Genomic DNA, 9,515 nt, shown 5'->3' on the forward strand with positions numbered 1-9,515 from the left:
ATTTCAAATGAGCACATATGTATGAAAAAAGGAACAAAAGAGAAAAGAAGAAGAAAAGGGGGGAAATAAAGAGAGGAAGAGAGGAAGAAAAGTTGGAAAATTTTCTTCCAAGTTTATTCTACAAATATCTCAATACAAACATAATAATAAAACTTCATTGATTGACTTCCATGGCTTGCACTGCACTTCCTATATACATTTTAAGCAAGGTTGTTATCTGTTATTCCGTATTTTTCCCATACAAGGTCACACAAATACTCTAATCGATAAGTTTTCTAAATCTTTCCTAAATCTGTCACCGGTACTTTAGTGGCGATTCCTGTGTTGCAAGGGGTTTGACTAGATGACCTTTGGGGGGTCCCAACTCCAACCATTGTATGAGTCTTCACGAAGGGCCTGCCACAGAGCAGTAGGTGCCCGTTTGGGAACCACCGCTCCCCGCAGTGCCAGGGGCCGTATTCCCCCAAGTGAGCCTATGGGTCTCAGGGAATGTGGGGTGGGTGGTCTCCCAGAACCTTCTCCTTGCCCAACTCGGTCACACTGCCACATCTGCCAGGCAGGAGCGCCTGGGTTCCACGGTGCCTGGCACAGAGTCCTGCCCTGCCCTTGACCACCGCTTTTGCCCAGGGAAGCCATCTCTGGGCAGGCTGGGCGTGGCTCCCTCGCGGTGGCTTCCCTGGCCAGCTCCTAAAAATGGCACTATAATCAGGGTCCCTGTAATTAGCCTCTCGGCCTCCTCTCTCTGCGGGAAGCGCAAGGAGCAGCTCAGCTGGGAGGGGGGCAGCGTGTGGGATGCGAAGAACAGAAAGGAGGTGCCAATGGGGCACATTTGGGGGCGGTTGGGCCCTGAGGACTCTGCAAGGTGTCAAGTCAATCTGGTTCTGCATATCGGGCCCCGGAGCCCATCTCTGACGACGTGCAAGAGAGGCCCAGGGGTATTTGGTTTCATTGACTGAATTTCTACAACACCCTTTATGTGTATATATATATATTTGTGTGTGTGTGCGTGTATAGATATATATAAGGGACGCGGGTGGCGCTGTGGGTTAAACCACAGAGCCTAGGACTTGCAGATCAGAAGGTCGGCGGTTTGAATCCCCGCGACGGGGTGAGCTCCCGTTGCTCGGTCCCTGCTCCTGCCAACCTAGCAGTTCGAAAGCACACCAGTGCAAGTAGATAAATAGGTACCACTCCGGCAGGAAGGTAAACGGCGTTTCCGTGCGCTGCTCTGCTGGCCACATGACCCAGAAGCTGTATGCCGGCTCCCTCCGCCAATAAAGCGATATGAGCGCCGCAACCCCAGAGTCGGCCACGACTGGTCCTAATGGTATATATATGAAAACCAAAGTTTCACAATCACATATCCAATATACAGTGGTACCTCTGGTTGTGAATGGGATCTGTTCCGGAGGCCTGTTCGCAACATGAGCAGAACGCAACCCGTGTCTGCACGTGCGTGGGTTACGATTTGCCGCTTCTGTGTATGACGTCATTTTGCGCACCTGTGCATGAGAGAGCGATGAAACCCAGAAGTAACCCTTTCTGGTACTTCCAGGTTGCCGCAGGACGCAAGCTGAAAATGCTCAACCTGAAGCAAACGTAACATGAAGTATGACTGTATGACTGGACACAGATTTGACCTGCGCCTCCATGGACAGCTGTGAGTCCAGACTGACTCCCAGGCTGCGCACCTGGTTCTTCAGGGGTACAGTTACCCCATTCAGGACCATGGAGTCCCCCACACCCGGCCGCCTCCTGTCCCCCCAAAACAGTACTTCTGTCTGGTCAGGATTCAACCTCAATTCCGAAGCGCATCTCTGCGCACTTGTAGACAGTGACTCGCCTTTGCCGTTTCGTGGCCCCTTCGCTCCTTCCCTCCTGGCCAGCCAGCCTGCAATTTCCACCCTGGCCTGGCCCTAATTGCAGCCCTTGAGAGCTGCCTGGATCCGGCCAAGAGACGTCTATCTATATCTATTCTATGGGCCCACCTATTTTCTCTCCCTGGGTAGCTCTGAGCTGCAGATGCAGAGGGGAGGGGCAGCCGATCACTGTTCAAGGCAGCCCGAGGCCTGGTTGTGGGGCCGGTCAGCTTGGGGTGGGGCTGTGATGGAGAGGGGCAGAGAGCAGGCACCCCACCCACCCCACAGCTGCCCAGATGGAGGGAACTGGCCAGAGAAAAGCAGGGGTCCCTCCTGCCCAGTGCTAAAGTCAGCCGGAGTTCCTTTGGCGAGGAGAAGGCGGCTTCAATTCTGTGACCTCTGTTCACACAGAATTGCAGTGGCCTATTAAAATGTGGGGTTTTTTATATTTTGATTATGGATTTTGTGGTTTTTATATTTTGATTTTATTCTGCAAACCGCCCCGAGACCTGCGGGTATAGGGCGGTATATAAATTCAATAAATAAATAGAGTTGGAAGGGACCCCGTGGGTCATCTAGTCCAACCCCTGAAAGTCAGGAATTGAACCCACAACCTTGGCGTTTTCAGCCCCAGGACCTCGCCTGCTCTGCTCTTCCAAGCCCACATTTCCAGCACTTAGGGGAGTTTTTAATTTCTGATGCTGTGTTGTTTTTAATATTCGGTTGGAAGCAGCCCAGAGTGGCTGGGGAAACCCAGCCAGATGGGCAGGGTATAAATAATATATTATTATTATTATTATGTGAGAGGCAGTGTGACACAATGGTTAGGGTGCCTGATAAGGACTCGGGAGAGCAGGGTTCGAATTCCCGCTCCATCCTGACAATCTATGTCAGGGTTAGGCAGCCCAATCGCCTTCTCAATCCGGCCCACGGATGGTCCAGGAATCAGCGTGTTTTTACATGAGTGAAATGTGTCCCTTTATTTAAAATGCATCTCTGGGTTGTTTGTGGGGCCTGCCTGGTGTTTTTACATGAGTAGAATGTGTGCTCTTATTTAAAATGCATTTGTGGGGCATAGGAATTCATTCATCCCCCCGCCCCAAATATAGTCCGGCCCCCCACATGGCCTGAGGGATGGTGGACCGGCCCACGGCTGAAGAAGGTTGCTGACCTCCTGTTCTTACAGTGGCCAACCAGAGGCGCCCCCCCCCCCAGGGAAACCCTCGAGGAGGATTCGAACCCAAGAGCCCCGTCTCCTCCTGGGGTTTCCAGCAGCCGAGATTCAGAGGCATTGAGCGTCCCGGAGAGCTATCCTAGCCAATAGCCACTTCCTCTTCTGCCACCTCGAGAGGCAGTGTGGTGCATTGGTTAGAGGCCAGGGGTTCCAGTTTGCACTTGGAGACCCGGAACACCCATGGGTGAGCATGGGACCTGCCCAACTTCTCAGGGTCGCTGTGGGGCTTGAAGGAGGGCGGCGGGACATGAATGCAACAAACGCGTAATAGGTCGTGGGAAGGAAGAGGGGCTGCCTTGGCACATAGAGACTGCGGAACTCCCCGCCACAAGGGGCAGCGAGGGCCACGAAGGTGGCTGGCTGGAAGAGGAGCCTTCGGCGCATCTGCAAGAGCCAGGACACTTCGGTATCCCTGCCCCCCTCCCATTTTATGTCTCTGGGGTGGAGTCCCCCAGGATGGCGAGGCCAGGAATGTCCTCTCGGGAGGCGGCCAAGCGCCCGGGCTATTCCTGGCAGCGGGCGGGGTGGGAGCGAGAGGCCGCAGAGCCGCCCGGAGCCAAGTGGGACTCAGCGGAGGAGCGCCTGAAAAAGAGAATTTTTTTGCGTGCGGGGGAGATGTCCAGGAGGGCCGCCGACTCTCCCCGCAGACGGGATGAGGGTCTGATATCTACATTTTTAAAAGAGCAAAAATCTGTACAAGCCAGCCGATTCCCCCCGCCCCGTTGTGTCGACACGCTCTGCACATGTTCAGAGGCAGATTACGCGAGCGCATATATATATATCAGGGCTGGAAACTCGATCTTAAATGGGGCCCGGGTCTCCTAAATGCGTGGACACGCTCTGCACATGCTCAGAGGACAGAAGCTAAACCCGATTGCGTGCGCGCGTATATATATAATCCATCCTAGTTGTTGTTGTTTAGTCGTTTAGTCGTGTCCGCCTCTTCGTGACCCCCTGGACCAGAGCACGCCAGGCACTTCTGTCTTCCACTGCCTCCCGCAGTTTGGTCAGACTCATGCTGGCAGCTTGGAGAACACTGTCCAGCCATCTCGTCCTCTGTCGTCCCCTTCTCCTTGTGCCCTCCATCTTTCCCAACATCAGGGTCTTTTTCAGGGAATCTTCTCTTCTCAGGAGGTGGCCAAAGTATTGGAGCCTCAGCTTCAGGATCTGTCCCTCCAGTGAGCAGTCAGGGCTGATTTCCTTCACAATGGATCAGTTTGATCTTCTTGCAGTCCATGGGACTCTCAAGAGTCTCCTCCAGCACCAGAATTCAAAAGCATCAATTCTTCGGTGATCAGCCTTCTTTATGGTCCAGCTCTCACTTCCATACATCACTACTGGGAAAACCATAGCTTTTACTATACGGCCCTTTGTTGGCAAGGTGACGTCTCTGCTTTTTAAGATGCTGTCTAGGTTTGTCATTGCTCTTCTCCCAAGAAGCAGGCGTCTTTTAATTTCCATCCCAAAAGCCAGCCAGCGGGCCAGCGAATGCAGGGACACGCTCTGCACGCGTTCAGAGGGGCGCGTGTATATTTTGGATGGAAGCTCCCATTTTAGAAGGGGCGCGAGGCTTTTGATGCGCCCCCGAACGTCTTTTGGGAATGGTGAGTGGGGGGAGATAAGGATATTGGGGGGGGCTTCCCTTTTTTGCCCCCCCCCACTGAACAGCTGCTGCTGCGTGGTTGCGCTTTGAACGGTGTTTCCTTGGGTTTCTCCCCTTGGAGAAAAATATATTCCTTTTTTTTTCCTGGGTGGGGGGATTTCAAAGGAAGGTGGGGGGGTCCCTCTGCACCCACCGGCGCCCCCTCGCTCTCCTCCCCGCCTCCCACCCCCTCCTGCCAGGGTCTGCGTGGCCTGCCGGGCCCGCCAGGTGAGAGGGGGCAGGACAAGGCCCCCATTGATGGGGCGGAACAAGACCGGCTTTGTGCCGCCTCCTGGCGGGCGGCGGTTTGCAGGCCGGCCTGTGAAAACAGCAGCTCGGGGAGGGACTGAGCGCCATTCATGAGCCAGGATGGAGCCGGGGGGGGGCGGTGAGGCAGCAGCGAGGGGGGGGCCTGGGGGTCAGCCCAGGCCACGATTCCAAGCTGCGGGGAGGGAGAGGAATTGCGCCAAGGGAAGCCACCAAAAGACCATTTTGCATTTTATTTTTTCTAAAGGTGGGGGTCCTGCGGATTTAGGCGGGATGCTTCCTGCTGAGGTCTGTTTTGGCGAGGCGGGAGGAGCCGTATCCATCCTTGGGAGGTTTAGAAATATGTCAGGAATTTCGAGGGGAGGGAGAAAGGCTGTTCTGCAAAAGAAAAAGCAACTTTCCCTTCCAACTGGGAGACGTAATTTTGGGGTTGGGAAAGAGGTGCCTGTCCCTGGAAATGGGAACCCTTCATCCTGCCCCCCCCCTCCGTGTCTTAAATCTGCGGGAGGCAGGCTGCGGTGAATTGGGCAGCAAAATGCTGCGGCGCTCTGCGTGCGCTCAGAGGAAGCAGTCTAGGCGCTGCTCCGCGCAGACGAGCCAAACTTTCTTTCGAACCTGTTGCGCGCCAGTTAATGGTTGTGGGGCACACAGGAAGAAATTATAGAGTAGTGGGGCAGGGAGCGTGCCCCATAGACTGAAGGAGGGCGATGATGATGATGATGGAGAGAGGAACTAGCCCAAACCCCTGAATAAAAAGTAACCAGTGTTTCCCATCACTCTTTTTTTTCGGCGGCGAGGGGAGCCAAATAAAGGACAGGAGGGGAGAGAAGCAAGCCCACCCCCCGCCAGTGGACGAAATTCCAGGTGTTTAGGAGCCAGGAATGGGGCAGGGCTCTTGGAGAGGGGGCGATCTGGTGACACGGAGGAGGCGTCCCCTGGAATACCCTCCTTTGCAGGGTGGGGAGAGGAAATGAGGGTGGCAGGTGGGAGACCAGACAATGCCGCCCCCCACCCAAAAAACCCTCATACGCAGCTCAGCTCATGGGGCACGGCTGCCCCCTAGTGGCGGAGGGGGAGACTGCTTTGAGAAAGCCAGACTGTGCTGGACTTGCGTTAAGACGGGGAGGGGCTCAGCGCAAAGGGACTCTGGGAAGGGCCGAGCAGATGCCCTCAGCTGAAGCCCCCCAAGGAGGATTCAGGCACAAGACGCTTCTCCCCTCCTGCGACTTCCAGAAACCGAATTTCCTAATCTCTTTTCAAGCAGTTCCTATTGGTGGCAATCCTTGTCTCCTGTGGCAGGGAGTCCCATGCGCAGCACTAAGGGCTTTATTTCACCTGAATCTTCCAGCATTCTTCTTCCTTGAAAGTCCCCAGTCCTGCAACCTTCCTTCCAAGAGGAGCCACTCCTTCACCCCAGGGCAGCCCTTTCCTGAACTTTTCCTAGCTCTACAACATCCTTTTTAGGCAAGGAAACCAGAAGAGAACACAGGACTCCAAAGGCAGTTGCACCGCAGATTTAGAGAACAGCATTAGGATATTGGCAGATTTGGAAGAGTCGAGGCCATGAGGGCAACTTAGTCCAGCCGCCTGCAATTCCCCCCACCAACATGGGATTCGAACCCACAACCCTGGGATTAAGAGTCCCGTGCTCTGCAGTCTTCTTTCCTAATGATCTCCAGCACAGGGGCTGCCCTCTTATACTGCCACTCTGCCTGAGGAAGAGGTCTGCAAGAGGGAAGGTTGGCAATCCCTTGCAAGACCACCACGGTCAGGTTGTGCATCCGTAGGAGTGACCAGAGGAGGAATGGCTGCTGGGAGGAGCAGAGATGATGGCGAATATTAATTGAATTTGTTTACCGCCATATGCCCATAGATCTGAGGGCGGTTCACAACTTAAAATTATGAGGAATGCCCTGGTTGCTTCTCCACACCTGGATGCCTTCGTCTCCCCCAGCTGCAACAAAACATGTCTCTCCCATTTCTGTCTCTACTACAGCAGCTCTTATTATTAAATATACCAAATATACCAAGAAAAAAGCACACCAGGAACTCTGGCCAATATAAATTTCAGTAGTGCGAGTGGTCCCTAATCGCAAATCAATTGTAACAAAAACTAATCCATTCAAAAGTATGTATTCTGACAAGGATTCCAAACTCAAATAGAGATTACAAACTCAAACTCATAAGGACATGTATAACACAATAATTCGCTACAGAATCAGAGATAAGAGTTTATGAGTAGAGATAAGTTCACGTAGGTCCATAGTCAGATTCGACATGAAGGTCTTAGTTTCAATCATTGAGCAGAAGTCAGAAGTCAATTATGGATCAGAAACCAGGGCAGGGCCCTGTTTCGATGTATTCACCTTCATCAGCTAATTTTAAGGGGTTGTGTAAGTTTTTAAGGGGCAATATAAGTGTGGGTAGATTGACTATCGATGTGCGAGTAGGGACCACTCCCATTACTCAAATTTGTACTGGCCAGAGTTCTTGGTGTGCTTTTTTCTTGGTCTACTACGGCAGCGACAGCAGCAGGGACTGCAGCCTGCCAACCCTTTGAAGGCGCACTCCATTGAGAGACAGACGCCCATCAACTATGACGTCAGCTCTTGCCTTTTTGCTAAACTAGAAACTCTGCCTCCTTTCTTCGTAAGGGGAGGGGGGGGGTCTCTACCCCCTCGGTCATTTCGGTTGCCCTTGCCCCACCCTACAATATCCTCCCTGAAGCGAGGCAACCAGAACCGGCACAGGATTCCAAATGAGGCTGCCCCATAGATTTGGAGAATGGCCTTATTAGATGGGCAGATTTATTCCCAAGCCCTTTCCTCAGGTTTCCTTGCATGGGGGGGGGGGTTGGCCCCCACCCAGAGGGTCAACCCATTTACTTTGGCCTCACTACTGGTCTGCCAGCTCAGGTTCGGACCCCACAGGCATTATATAGGGTGGGCCTGCGAGCCACTGCGCCCCCCCCGATGTTTCTGGGAAGCCCGTGGTACAGAGAGGGCCAGCCCCCCCCCCGTTCCCAAGCCCCCTGCCTCTTTCATGCATGTTCGCAGGCTCTCTGTGTGCGCTCAGAGACTCTGCTACTCGTTGGCATGCAATCCCATAGAAAGGGTCTGGGGAGCAGTTTTGTTGCTCCTACGCCAGAGTCAGGGCATGGATGGGGTGGGGGGAGAGACTGATAAATTAGTGGAGAGCACACACACACAAATGGAGAGGGGGAAGAGGGAGCCCCCCCTCCGGAAAGAGCAGCTTTTATTAAAATCAACATGTTCCAGAAGCAGAGATTCAAGTTGGGGGGTGTGAGTTTAATAACAGAAATAAAATTAATGGGGGGGGGGGAAGCAGCGAATGAATATGGGCATGCTGAGGGAGGGAGGGGGGAGGCCAAATAGAGAGCAGAGCCATGCATGTGGGTCACCGCCAGCCCCCCCTGACCAGGACACCCCAAGGAGAATGGAGGAGGAGTAGGGACCCAAAGGGATATGGGGGGGGGAGCACTGGGTTCCTCCCCACCGACCTTGAGGTCAGATGTCTGGGTGGGGGGTGGGCACATGAACCGCATCAACCCAGCTCTGCCCCCCCAATAATAATCATAATTTTATTATTTATATGCCGTCCATCTGACTAGGTTGTCCATGATATTCTTGGGGAGGAGGCCAAATGGGAACATCCTCAACCATTTTTTGCGGGGGTGGGGGAGGGGTTCCTGGCATAGAGAGAAACACATGCATGGGGGGCTCTCTTTTGTCCCACCCTCCCTCCCTAAACTCCACACCTCCTTGCATAGATGAGGAACAGGGCCACGTCCAAAGTGCTAAACCAGAATTTTTTTGGGGGGTGGGGGGGAAAAGAGAGGAGAGGGAAAGGGGTTTGCTTAGGCCTCTACCTGGGGGGTGTGGGAGGGACAAGAATCTAGGAAACCGTATTTTCTGATAACCATTATTGAGGTAAAAACTCGACCCCTTCCCCCTACAAGCTTAGCATTCCCCAAATACCTTAGAAACCATTTTTTCTTTTTTTAAAAAAAGTGCCTCTACTTTGGGGGTGAGGGGGCTGTCGGCGGGAGGTTACAGTGCCCCTCCCCACATTCTCTAAAATAAAGTCTGTCGTGGGAATCCTCTTTGGGGTCGGGAGCTGCGCCCCAGAAGCCCCCCGCCCGGCCCCTCACAAGCACTGTTTGTCTCCGTGGGGCAGAGGGAAGACCTCACCCCAAAAGCCTGCAAAGCTCAGAGGTGGGCAGGGGGGGCTGCGCAGGAGACCCACGCCAAACACAGTACCATGCCTTTAAAAACCCCGTCGAGGGAGGGGCAAGGAGGTGCTCCCCCAAAGGTAAACTGCCCCCCAACAGCCCTGGAGTGTGTCTGGGAGATCTGGCCAGAAGGCGACCCCTCCCGTGTCCCGAACCCCTAAAAATCCATCACAGGAGGAAGCCAACATCACCTCACTTGGGGGGCTCTTCTGGAGGCGGTGTGGGGGGTGTGGGGCAGGCGTGTCGGGGGGGGGGAGTGGC

This window comes from Podarcis melisellensis (genome assembly GCF_964234715.1).
Source record: "Podarcis melisellensis genome assembly, chromosome: 2".
Taxonomy (NCBI): Eukaryota; Metazoa; Chordata; class Lepidosauria; order Squamata; family Lacertidae; genus Podarcis; species Podarcis melisellensis.